The sequence below is a fragment of the Anomaloglossus baeobatrachus genome, chromosome 5, assembly GCF_048569485.1.
Source record: "Anomaloglossus baeobatrachus isolate aAnoBae1 chromosome 5, aAnoBae1.hap1, whole genome shotgun sequence".
In the NCBI taxonomy this organism is placed as follows: domain Eukaryota; kingdom Metazoa; phylum Chordata; class Amphibia; order Anura; family Aromobatidae; genus Anomaloglossus; species Anomaloglossus baeobatrachus.
The window spans coordinates 558,357,967-558,368,346 of record NC_134357.1 but is presented as its reverse complement, the minus strand read 5'-3'; positions in this window follow the sequence as shown (position 1 = coordinate 558,368,346).

Sequence of the window (10,380 nt, the reverse complement as noted above, 5' to 3'; positions counted from 1 at the left end):
GACGTTATTTATTACGCAACATGTGCCTGTCCCTTCATCTATATTGGCTTAACTACACGTGAACTCCGTGTCCGTACACGTGAACACATGAGAGACATATGTGGGGCTAAGACAGTTACTGACATCTCGACTTTAAAAACCCTACCTAGACATTTTAGAGCTGCGCATCAATGTAATCCTAGGTCATTGAAGATCCTGGGTATAGACGTGGTATATGGGGGCATTAGAGGAGGCAACCTGAAGAAACGTCTTGCACAGACTGAGACCTGTTGGATTTCCACTCTGGGTACATTCACTCCGGCCGGTCTTAACGAATCTATCAGCTACGCTCCTTTTTTATAAGCCACATGCGGGTCTTCAAACTAACATTTTTTTGGGCCCTCTCGTCTCCCTATCGTTCCTCAGCTCTTGACTTTTGGCTCCCGAACCTCCATGCACTCGTTTCCAGATTGAATCCTATTGTTCCTTTTTTTTGGGACTATGGAATACAGTAACTCTCCTGAGGAGGTTGTTAGCTGGGAGTTGGGAAACGTGGGAGATTTATGATCCTCTCATGCATACAAGTGTTTTTAAATTATGTGTTGTATTTATAGTTTATTTTTTCATCTTTCTTGTTAGGTTATTCTTTGTCATCCCTTTTTCTGATCTATGCAGTGTTCTGATTTCCGATTTTATTCAATCACCAAGTCAAGAACTGTGAATCTATCAAGATGGAGGACCCATAACAATCCTTGGGATAAAGAACCAAGCATATGAGATATTAACATGTTCTAATAGGAACTCCCTTCTCTTTTCCTTATGGGCTTTTTAGGAATTTGACAGAATTACATAGTCACTTTTTTTAAATGATATATACTGTACAATTGTATGTCTTAATGTATGGAAATGCATATATCTCTGCTCTTGGCTATATCCCGTGATGAATATCCCCCCACCTTATGATGGTGTCACTATTACTTGGTAGTACGAAAAACGGACCCTTTATTTCAGACCAATCTATGTCTGTATACTTTTCATTCCCCCCCCCCCCCACCTCTCCAGAGGCAGAGTGGATAGTATTCTGGTCAATCTAAGATTTCCACAGGTGTCATTTTCCATTTTGAGTAATTGTCATGCTCGTCAGTGGTGACACGTCCCCTCTCTGAGCTTAATGACATCCTTACTTGATGATGTATGTCACCTGTGGTACTCCATTTGGACTTTATAACTAAAGTCCATTTATCTTAATCTGGTTGCCTTCCCTATCCCGCCACCAGGGGGGGCGCGGTGTGCATGATGTCCGTTACGCACTGGGTGCAATGCACTTTTGTGCCTACCTGGACTGTCTGCACTTCCTGTCCCCCCTGTTGCCAGGGAGCGGTGACGCCGCGCTGTCTCCGGCATATCCCGCGCATACGCACTTAGTGCGCTGCCCAGGACGTTGCTGTGCATCTGCGCGAGTCTTCCAGACTCCTCTGGCATCTGGTCAGGTGATTTACATCACGTGACCGGGTGACGGCTTAAAAAAGGGTGGCGCGGCTTCACACACCGCACTCACTCCTCCCGGAAGAAGCGGGTATATCCCGCAAAACGGCCGTCGGAGGTCCCCTCTGGGTTGGCCTGGTTCCCCTGCACCACCTTTTGATTAGGTAAGCATTATGCCTTATTGTGGATATGGGCTATGTTTGACTTGCTACTAATTGCTGCGTTACTCTGTGATATTGTTTACACTTAGCCCCTTTTCCACTGATATTATATGAGCTCAAAACCCCCCTCCCTTTCAAACCTGTCTTTAATCTGACAATTTAAAATCACATTCCTGTGTATCCATATGGGCATCACTTTGTTAATAATACCTATACATGAACCACAGAGTTCACGGTCGTGGTCCACGTGACTCAGGCTCCTGGTGACTCAGTCCCTTGGACCTGGCTCCCATGCACTACTACCGTGAATGGGCAAAATTATTTGCTATATTGCAATTTTGATCAGTGGTGCTCATATGTGATTCTATAGGATTTTGACTGATTTGTTATATTCATACTATCTGTGAGTGGCCTGAGCTTAAGCCTTATTATACTTACCTACCACTGAGTTCTTTATTGTGGTCCATGGGATCCAGATTTTTATTCTCTTAACTTGTGCTTGTAAACGTCCTTCTATTTTTTCTACTTGTTATTTATAAATACAAAATAAAATTTATACTATTTGCATCAGTACTCCTAGTGCTCTTGTTTATTACATGCTTGTTGGAGTGTGCCGTCTCGGGGCCACACTGGGAGGTTCTAATCATGCCCTATCCGGTGTGACCCATATGAGACTCCAAGCTATGACCATGTGGCTATTTCTTTGGACAAGATGTACAAATGTATAACACAGAGAGCGCCGGACCCCCGGGACTGAGCTCAGGGCAGAGAAACCAGAGAGTGCCGGACTCCCAGGACTAAGCTCATGGCAGAGAAACTAGAGAGCACTGGACCCCCGAGACTGAGCTCAGGGCAGAGAAACCAGAGAGCACCTGATCCCCGGGACTGAGCTCAGAGCACAGAAAACAGAGAGCACCTGACCCCCAGGACTGAGCTCAGGGCAGAGAAACCAGAGAGCGATTGACCCCCGGGACTGAGCTCAGGGCAGAGAAACCAGAGCGCCTGACCCCCGCGACTGAGCTCAGGGCAGAGAAACTGTGGCGCTCTGGACAAGCCAGTTCGTCACAGGTACTGCAACAACACACCCCACACCCCGGTTAGGCACATCAGCCGCACACATAAAATCCTTGTTGCCTCCCTCCAGGGGCTGATGTCCACACCAGGTGGGGTGGAGCCAGGCGGTTGGCTCCTCCCACCGAGGAGTTCACAGTCCTGGAGGCGGGAAAAGAGTTCAGTTGAGTTTGGGGAGTTGAAGTTCCGTGAGGGAAGTGGAAGGAGTAGTGGAGGAGCTGACTGACCGTGTCCGGGTATGTGGCCCGGGCACCTACGAGCAAGGTTGGCAGACGGTGGTGACCGTCTGCAGGCGAGGCCGATTGACGCACAACCGTAAAAACCGGGAACGGGCGGTGGCCCGCCGGTACCAGACCGAGGAGCGAAGAGAGGCCAGCACCATTCGGCAGGGCCTACGGACCCCAACCAGGCTTGGAGTCGCCGTTAAACCGGTCAAATCCGTTAGCGACGGGAACCTCCGGGGTTTCCCAGCAGCAAAGACCCGACTAAAGGCAACCGCTCAACCGTGAAGGGAAATACAGCTACCGCCACAGCTAGAGTTCCCAGGGCCTGCGGGCAAAAGGGGCTCCTCCGGCAAATATACCGCTGGGGAGCGGGTTACCGGTGGGAAGTCATCGGGGCCGAGAACACAACACCGGTGCAGGGAGAGACAGTTACCGCCAACCTACCGGGAGTGACCGCCGCAGCCGTCTGTGGGATTCGTCCATCCAGCCGTTTGTTTTACCAGAGACCCTGCGCCTGGCCAAGGCCCGTAATCCACCTTACAGTCAACAACTCCGGGCCCCGGGACTACCAAAATCCCCCTACCCACGGAGGGGAGAGAAACATCCCAGCTGCTACCTGTCATCGCTCCCGGGATCCCCGTACAGAGCAGCAGTGGTGCCCCAACCTCACCACACACCGTGGGTGGCGTCACAAACCAACATCCCAAACCCCAACAGACCACCCCTTTCACTCACGGGCGAGGAGCGCCGCTCGAGGTCCCGGGATCCGGCCCACCGCTCGAGACACCGAGCAGCAGCAGCAGCAGCTGGACCCGAGCCGCAAGCGCGGTTGAGCAGCGCACCCCCCGCCCGCGACAAAACCAGAGGGCGCCAGACCCCCAGAACTGAGCTCAGGGTAGAGAAACCAGAAAGAGCTGGACCCCTGGGACTGAGCTCAGGGCAGAGAAACCAGGGAGTGCCTGACCCCCGGGACTGAGCTCAGAGCAGAGAAACCAGAGAGCGTCAGATCCCCGGAACTGAGCTCAGGGCAGAGAAACCAGAGAGTTCCGGACCCCCGGGACTGAGCTCAGGGCAGAGAAACCAGAGAGCGCCGGACCCCCAGGACTGAGCTCAGAGCAGAGAAACCTGAGAGCGCCAGACCCCCGAGACTGAGCTCAGGGCAGAGAAACCAGAGAGCGACTGACCCCCGGGACTGAGCTCAGGGCAGACAAACCAGAGAGCACTGGACCCCCGGGACTGAGCTCAGGGCAGAGAAACCAGAGAACACCGGACCCCCGGGACTGAGCTCAGGGCAGAGAAACCAAAGAGCGCCTGACCCCCGGGACTGAGCTCAGGGCAGAGAAACCTGAGAGCGCTGGACCACCACGATTGAGCTCAGGGCAGAGAAACCAGAGAGAGTGCAGGACCCCCGGGACTGAGCTCAGGGCAGAGAAACCAGCGAGCGCCTGACCCCCGGGACTGAGCTCAGAGCAGAGAAACCAGAGAGCGCCAGACCCCCAGGACTGAGCTCAGGGCAGAGAAACCAGGGAGCGCCTGACCCCCGGGACTGAGCTCAGGGCAGAGAAACCAGGGAGCGCCTGACCGCTTCGCACACGTCGTACACACATGGCTCAACTCCGTACACATCGTACACATTCAGCTCTGCTCCATACATCTTGTAAACATGCGGCGACACGCCACACACGTGATATACATGCAACTCCACTCCGTACAAATCAGAGGTGGACACTGAAAGCAAAGGGCCCCTGTGCAAGAATTGTGTATGGGCTCCCCCTCCTCCCCGAGACAAAAAATCACCTCTGAGACATGCAGAGTAGCATCCCTGAGAGTCCGTAGTGCAGTGACGTCACTGAGAAGAAGAGTCTGGCGCAGGACATCAGAGAGAGCTACGGTGGGTATATTATCACATCACATGAACATTTAGCTAATACAAAATGTAATGGGACCCTTCTTTAACAATCATAAGGTTGTTACCAGAAAACATCTACCTCTCCACCCACACTCCCACTTATCCACACTGTTCCCTCTATGCACCCACTTGTCCATACAATCCCCCCATGCTCCCACTTATCCATACAATCCCCCCTATTCTCCCACTTATCCATACAATCCCCCCCTATTCTCCCACTTATCCATACTGATCTCCTATGCTGCCACTTATCCATACTGTTCCCCCTATGCTCCCAAATATACATACTGTTCCCTCCTATGCTCCCACTTATCCATACTGTCCCCCTATGCTCCCAATTATTCATACTGTTCCCTCCTATGCTCCCACTTATCCATACTGTCCCCCTATGCTCCCACTTATCCATACTGTCCCCCTATACTCCCACTTATCCATACTGTTCCCCCTATGCTCCCAATTATTCATACTGTTCCCTCCTATGCTCCCACTTATCCATACTGTCCCCCTATGCTGCCACTTATCAATACTGTCCCCCTATGCTGCTACTTATCCATACTGTTCCCCTTATGCTCCAATTTATCCATACTGTTCCCCTTATGCTCCCACTTATCTACAGTGCCCTCATATGCTCCCACTTATCAATACTGCCCCCTATGCTACCACTTATCCATACTGCACCCCATGCTACCACTTATCCATACTTTGACCCCAAGTTCTTACCTCTCCATACTGTTCCCCCCTTCTTCATACTGTTACTTCACTTCTTAATACTGTGCCCCTCATTTTCCATGTGGTCCACCCACCCCACGATCCTCTGTTTCTCATACTGTCCCTCAGTGTGTACTCACATTCTCTGCAGTCTGGCGCCGAGTCATTGCAGCCTCCGTGGCACAGCAGTGATGGTCATTAAACATCTCTGCTATGCACCACGCGCCGATAGCCGTTCCAGGGAAATAGCAGTGACGTTTAATGACCACCGGCCTATCAGACACTGCTCGCAAGAAAGCACAACCTTTGATAGGCCAGCGGCCATTAATCGTCAGTGCTCGGTGCATAGCAGTGACGTTTGATGGCGCATAGGCCCGTTCAAACCGCAGTTATCGGCAGCAGACCCCCTCTATATCAAGCACAGGGGGCCCGTCAAGGACTCGGAGCCCACGCTGTCCAGCCAGGCCAGTCAGACTCTGGTTGTGAGGGAGGCCCCTTTCCCCTCTGGGCCCCTGTGCAGCCACAGCGGCTGCACTGGCAATATGTACCACCAGCAGTACACATCTTACACACGCTCTGTACACATTGTGCACAGATAGCTCTGCTCTGTTTGCATCATACACACGTGGCTCCACTCAGTGGTTAGGCGGCTTTATTCCTCAACTCAGTATGATTACAGTGACACCAGATTTATATACAGAACCTATTACATTACCTGCAGCATCTCCCATTGATTCAGGCACCTCTAAGGCAGTGCCCATCAAGCAGCCTAGCTAGCTCCAGTATATACATATATAAATATATATATATTTTTTGTTGTTTTCTGATTATTTTTAAAATATTTTTGCAATTTTTCTTTACTTAGTCCTACATGGGTTGGGACATTACCTTTTATTGTCCTGATCACAGGCATAATGTATTGCAATGCACTAGCATAGTGCAGCACTGACAGAAGCATCTAGAATCATACTTTTCGCATGATCCCAGAGGCTTTCCGTACCTATGTGACTCGGAGGTCATCATAATGACCTCAAGTCACCATGGCAACGATCGCGATCCCTCTCCCAAACCCCTAAATGCTCTGATCGATATCGACAGGTGTTAACCAGCCATAACTATGGACTTATGGGACACTTTGCCAGTGAATGACAGGAATGTTTTAGTCCACATCATCCCCGTCCCCAACTGCTGAACGTATGCTGCAATGGGGCTGGAATGCTAGTGAAGAGTGGATCCCAATACCCCAACCAGAGGGAGAGGCGAATGTGGTACAAGGGCAAGTGTTCCGGACCAGGTGGGACATCTCAGCGACCATGAAACAGCATCTGCAGTTAGTCTGGGTAGAGGGCATGGAGGCTGTGAGGCTCTGTGACTCCGGACCTAGGTCACATTGATCAAAGACCATCTAGTCCCTGACCAATGTTTTGCTCCTGCCAGCCGTATGTAAGTCAACGTAGCCGGAGAGAATCTGTGAACATTTGGAGGGCCCAACTACATTTAGACTGGGGTCACAGGCTGAGAATAGTGGATGCCCATTTTGGTGTATACATGGAGGAGCTTTTCATTCATTATACAGATACCTGAGGAAGGGGTCAGTTCGTCCCCGTAATGCGTAGTGTCTTTTATTCCCACTGTCATTTTACTTATCACTACTAAATTATTTTCCTCAGCCTCATTGTCACTGCCTATCATTTCTGATCAGCAGCGCACCACACACCGCAAATTTTCATCCATTTCCGGCAGTAACCCAAAGCCAAAAACTGGTGCCCAATGAGTCAGCCGAGAGGGAACAGAGCAATCTCAACATGATGACTAACAGTTCTATCGGTTTAATGGATCACAGATAAATAAGTCACAGCTTCTTCAGCATTAGATGGCAACTGGACTGATACTCTGGTATGGATACATCTATAACTAAGGTTTTGCCTTTCTGCCATGGGCTCTGCAACTTTAAGATCTTCAGGTGTCACGGTTGTGTTACGGGTGTCTAACAGTCCTGTGCTGTCCGGCTATAGAAGGTCACAGTGTTCGGCTGCACAAACTGCTCCCTGAGCTTCTATTATTCCTGCTTGGTGTATTTGGTATCCTATGTACAATGGGTGCAGAAAGTATTCAGACACCTTTAAATGTTTTACTCTTATTTTCATTGCAGCCATTTGGTAAATTCAAAAAAGATCATTTTTTTTCTCATTCATGTACACTCTGCACCCCATCTTGACAGAAAAAAAATAGAAATGTAAACATTTTTTGCAAATTTATTAAAGAAGAAAAACTGAAATATCACATGGTCATAAGTATTCAGACCCTTTGCTCAGTATTGAGTAGAAGCTCCTTTGGAGCTAGCACAGCCATGAGTCTTCTTGGGAATGATGCAACAAGTTTTTCACCTCTGGATTTGGGGATCCTCTGCCATTCTTCCTTGCAGGGCAAAACACTCACTGATCTTAGGGAGACCAGCCAGAGAAAACAATGAAACAAAGAGTGAAAAATTTAAAGGGGTCTGAATATATTCTGTATCCACTGTATCTCCTCTGCTTGGTTTTCATCTCTTTCCCTTTAGGACCCTGCACAGCACCTCGCTCTTTGAGGGTTTGTTTCATCAGCACTTCCTTGGTGTCTGTATATACCTTTATTTTCCGTTATACTGTGCTGGTGATCGGTCTAAGGCTATGTGCGCACGTTGCATAGTTGCATGCAGTTACGCTGCGATCTGCACCGCAGCGTAACTGCATGCGTCCTGCGTCCCCAGCACAATCTATGAAGATTATGCAGGAGACGTGCGCACGTGGCGTATTAGAGCACAGCGCTTCAGCTGCTGCCCGAAGCGCGCGTTCTAAGAAGTGACATGTCACTTCTTTCCTGCGCTCTGCATACAGCCCCCGCTCTGTCTATGGGAGGGGTTGCACCCAGAGCGCATGGAATCGGCTTTTTTTTTTTTTCCATTACGTACTCTTTCTGCAGCGATTTGAAGCGCACATGTGCTGTTCAAATCGCTGCAAACATTTCTGCAGGGACAGAACGCTACGTGCGCACATAGCCTAATACCGTTAACAAGTCTCCAGCACAAGCAGCCGGCTTGTATTCCTCTGGAGAAACCTCGTTTGCAGTTCGTCTCCATGACTCATCTGAAGATAAGTTAATTGTTTTCTTTCCCCTTGTTTGTTAAGACTGTGTCTTTTTTAGAGCTTAGTAGGGTTGATTAGGTGCTCATCCCATCTGCTCCCAACCTAGAGCCTATTTCAGGGTCAGGTATCTGGCTGGGTGCATAGGTGTGGAGCCTATGCGTGGTGAGGGAAGCCAGGGCACAGCAGAAGGTTTGCTCAGGGGTCACCATCTCCCCCTTCCCTAAACACAGGGTTTCGCTTCCCTTTTGCCGTTCACTTGCTACTTCCCTGTACCCAGCGTGACAGGGTTATACCTTTCAGGACGTTGACTACTCACTGTAGCTGGCAGGACGCTGAGTGCCACTCGCCAGTGTCCAGACCTGTCTGGATTCTGGATTTAGGTTCCCTGTATAAGGCAGGGACGTGCCTTTATATTTCTTCTGTAGTTGGCTCTTGGTTGTTAGGGCTCTGAAAATAGTGACAAGGCACTCAGTCCTAGCAGCCCTTTTACCGTGCTCCTCCTTCCAGTAGGGTCTGCTTCTAAAGGCCCTGTCACACAGAGATAAATCTGCGGCAGATCTGTGGTAGATCTGTGGTTGCAGTGAAATTGTGGACAATCAGTGCCAGGTTTGTGGCTGTGTACAAATAGAACAATATGTCCATGATTTCACTGCAACCACAGATCTGCCAAAGATTTATCTCTGTGTGTAACAGGGCCTTAAGGCTGGAGTCACACATTTCACTGCCCGGAGCGGCTGGCGGCTCTCCTGACAGGAGCATGTCAGATACATACAAAGACATGAAACTGATACACTCCTGTCAGGAGAGCCACCGACCGGGCAATGGAATGTGACTCCAGCCTAAGGCTAGTTTCACACTTGCGTTGAACGGTATCCGTTGCATTGCGTTGTGTGACCGATGCAACGGATGTGTTGCATATAGTGGCACAACGGATGCTGCAAAACAACGGAATCCTTTTTGTTTTTTGTTTTTTTACAGTTTACCGGCGGCAGACTATTGTGAACGATCAGCTGATCACTCACAGCAGCCGGTCGCCGGGTGATCAGCCGATCGCTCACAGCAGCCGGTCGCCGGGTGATCAGCTGATCGCTCACAGCAGCCGGTTGCCGGGTGATCAGCTGATCGCTTACAGCAGCCGGTCGCCGGGTGATCAGCTGATCGCTCACAGCAGCCGGTCGCCGGGTGATCAGCTGATCGCTCACAGCAGCCGGCCGCCGGGTGATCAGCTGATCGCTCACAACAGCCGGCCGCCGGGTGATCAGCTGATCGCTCACAGCAGCCGGCCGCCGGGTGATCAGCTGATCGCTAACAGCAGCCGGTCGCCGGGTGATCAGCTGATCGCTCACAGCAGCCGGCCGCCGGGTGATCAGCTGATCGCTCACAGCAGCCGGCCGCCGGGTGATCAGCTGATCGCTCACAGCAGCCGGCCGCCGGGTGATCAGCTGATCGCTAACAGCAGCCGGTCGCCGGGTGATCAGCTGATCGCTCACAGCAGCCGGTCGCCGGGTGATCAGCTGATCGCTCACAGCAGCCGGCCGCCGGGTGATCAGCTGATCGCTAACAGCAGCCGGTCGCCGGGTGATCAGCTGATAGCTCACAGCAGCCGGTCGCCGGGTGATCAGCTGATCGCTCACAGCAGCCGGTCGCCGGGTGATCAGCTGATCGCTCGGCCGGCGAGAATGTGTGCTGGGGGCGGAATGAGAAGTAGGTGGAGCTGA